This window comes from Myotis brandtii, unplaced genomic scaffold, assembly GCF_000412655.1.
Source record: "Myotis brandtii unplaced genomic scaffold, ASM41265v1 scaffold84, whole genome shotgun sequence".
Classification (NCBI taxonomy): Eukaryota; Metazoa; Chordata; class Mammalia; order Chiroptera; family Vespertilionidae; genus Myotis; species Myotis brandtii.
Genome location: NW_005371410.1, coordinates 5711237 through 5714838, shown reverse-complemented (window position 1 = coordinate 5714838; position 3602 = coordinate 5711237).

Genomic DNA, 3602 nt, shown 5'->3' with positions numbered 1-3602 from the left:
GCCCTGGCCTGTGACGGGATGGGTTACTGGGGTGCCCTGGCCTGTGACGGGATGGGTTACTGGGGTGCCCTGGCCTGTGATGGGATGGGTTACTGGGGAGCCCTGGCCTGGGGCTTGGAGGAGCTGCCCTCCGCTTTCCTAGCCCTGTCATCATGGACTTCTCTGGGCTCATTTCCGCTCCCCAAAATGGGAACATTATTTGGGATGATTGCGTAAAATAATAGGTGTGGACACACTTGATACTTTGTCTTGCTGTGATTAGAATTATTTCAATTATTGCCACCTTTTCATATGGTTCAGGCTGTGCCCATCCATTTCCAACTGGTCAGATAGCTAGACCCTCTTTTCCCCAAAATAAGCTGGTGTTTTCAAGACAAAATCCTACTTTATATAGTGGCTAATGCTACTTAAGAAACTGAGCAGGAGGATTAAAGGCTATCTGGTAGAAAGTTGGCTTGAGGAGGCTGTTTGCAAGTTTGAGGGCGGCAGTTCTTTTAAGGCCGGAGAGGAGTCAGGCTGATCTGGGCTGGGCAGGTGACACACCTGGGCCTTCCACTCACGGCTCCGCCCTTCTGGTCCCCGGCAGGACAGAGCGGGACGCCACCAGCTGGTCCAAGGGGAAGCTCCGAGAGTCCCTGGTGGGGATCGTGGTGGAGAATGAGGCTGGGCGCTGCCAGATCAGTGACCTGAAGCAGGTGGAAGGCGAGGCTTCCTGCAGCAGCCGCAAAGGGAAGCTGATTTTCTTCTACGAGTGGAACATCAAACTGGGCTGGAAAGGTACGGGGCCTCGGGTCCAGGAGGGCTGGAGGCAGACTCGGGGCAGACTGGTTGATGCATCCTTCATCATCCAACACATTTTTTTAGAACTGCTGTGGCCCCTGCACCGACTGGACCCTGAATTGGTGTTGGTAGCTGCAGACACAACCTCAGCGCACCTGGAGCTCCTTGTGCGTCATGCTGGGGCAGCGGTTCTCAACCTTGGCTGCACATTGGAATCACCTGGGAATCTTTGTAAAATCCTGATTTCTGGGCCTCATCCTCCGGAAATTCTGTTTCTTTGTTATGGGGTGGGGCCACAATATTAGTAACAAAGAAACAGAATTTCCGGAGGATGAGGCCCAGAAATCAGGATTTTAAAAAGATTCCCAGGTGATTCTAATGTGCAGCCAAGGTTGAGAACCACTATGCTGGGGGCTTCCCTTTCTCAGTGACACTTAGAGTTTATCGCTTTCAGCTGGACTCTTGCCTGCCAGGCACTGTGAGCCTAGCACAGTGGTCGGCAAACTCATTAGTCAACAGAGCCAAATATCAACAGTACAACGATTGAAATTTCTTTTGAGAGCCAAATTTTTAAAACTTAAACTATATAGGTAAGTACATTGTTATTAACTTAATTAGGGTACTCCTAAGGCTTAGGAAGAGCCACACTCAAGGGGCCAAAGAGCCGCATGTGGCTCTCGAGCCGCAGTTTGCCGACCACGGGCCTAGCATTCCCCGGAGCTGCTGCCCGGAACACGCTTCCCCCTGGTAGCTGCCTGCTGGCTCCTCTGGGCCCTTCAGGTCTTCATCCCGAGTGAGGCCACCTGTCTGCATCTGTAAACATTTCAGAAGCCATCCTTGTCCTGCCTCCCTGCTTTCTTTTCCCCCAGACTGCTGATATTTTGTTATATGTGGTTACTTAGATATTTTGTTTGTTCTGGTTCCTCCTCTTCTCCCAATTCATCAGGGTGGAGATTTTAAAAAACTATCAGCTCGCCCTAACCGGTTTGGCTCAGTGGATAGAGCGTCGGCCTGCGGACTGAAAGGTCCCAGGTTCGATTCCAGTCAAGGGCATGTACCTTGGTTTCGGGCACATCCCCAGTAGGAGGTGTGCAAGAGGCAGCTGATCGATGTTTCTCTCTCATCGATGTTTCTAACTCTCTATCCCTCTCCCTTCCTCTCTGTAAAAAATCAATAAAATATATTTAAAAAAAAACACAAAAAACTATCAGCTTTATTGAGGTGTAATTCACATACTATATAACTTGCCCACTTGTAAGCAATTCAGTGGTTTTCAATACATTCAGAGTCGTACAGCCATCACTACAGTGAATTTTAGAAAAATTTCATCACTTTCCCCAAAACCCTGTATCCATTAGCAACCACTCCCCCAGCCTTCCACAACCACTGGTCTGTTTTCTATCTGGATTTGCCTATTCTGGACATGTCATCTGAATGGAATCATACAGTATGTGTGTTTTTGTGTGATTGTTTTTCACTTATGTTTTCAAGGTTCATTTATTTATGTTGTATGTGGCATTTTTCATTCTTTTTTTTTATGTTCTTTGTACAGATATGGCACATTTTGTGGGTTGTTTTCACTCTTTGGGTCTTCTGGTCAGGAATGGATTGGTTCTGTTTCAGGCCCAGATCCCTGTCTGGAACGGTGTGTGTTTGTTGAATGAATAAATTTCTCCTGTGGTGCCTAGCTCCTGGCTGGATAGGCAGTCTATGCTCAATGAAGACTTGTTAAAATAACCACAAATGTGAAGACAAAGGAGAAAAGGAAGAGGAGGAGGGAGGGGGAATCCGGTTCTAGAAGATTGTGCTGTGTTCAAGGCTGGGCCTCAGCCCAGGAGTCAGCCCCTTTCTTGAGAGTTTGGGTTGGAGAGCCACCCAGTCAGCTGGTCTTGGGCCTCTGCCCTAGTGGCCACCTTGTTCCCTCCAAGCCGGCCAGAGCCCAGGGCGATGTCAGCCAGCATCGGAAGTGGTCCCACTGCTGCCTTGGAACCTTCGGGTCGGGTTTGCTGTCAGTAACTCCTTCCGTGCTGCTGCTGGATGGACTGCAGCAGGGCTGGCTCCTGCACCGCCTCGTCCCCGCTGCAATCTACCTCCTTGCCAACGCTTGTTCTCTTTTTGATAGTAGAGGTGGTACTCATTATGGTTTTGATTTGCTTTCCCGGTGGATTAGTGATGTTAAACACCTTTCATGTACCTGTTGGCCATCATTTGAGTATGTTCTTTGCATAAGTGTCTATTTATGTCCTTTGCCCGTTTTTAAATGGGATTTTTTTTTTTTTTTTTTTTTTTTTTTTTTTTTTTTTGCTATTCAGTTGTATGGGTTTCTTATATATTTTGGACACTAGCTCCTTATCAGATGAGGCTTGCAAATACTTTCTCTCATTCTGTAGGTTGTCATTTTGTTGATGGTTTCTTTCGCTGTGCAGAAGCTTTTTATTTGATGTAGCCCCACTTGTTTAGTTTTGCTTTGTTGCCTTTGCTTTTGGTGTCAGATCCCAAAATAATTGCCAAGACCCATGTCAGAGAACTTCCTGCTTGTGCTTTCTTCTAGGAGTTTTATGGTTTCAGGTCTTATGTTTACATCTTTAATTCATTTTGAGTTCATTTTTGTGTATGGTGGAAGATAGGGATCCAGTTTCATTCTTTTTCTTCCTTTTTTTAAATTGTATATCTTTATTTTTATTTATTGATTAAGGTATTACATATGTGTCCTTATCCCCCCATTGCTCCCCCCCTCCCCCACTCATGCCCTCACCCCCCTGGTGTCTGTGTCCATTGGTTAGGTTTATATGCATGCATACAAGTCCTTTGGTTGAACTCTC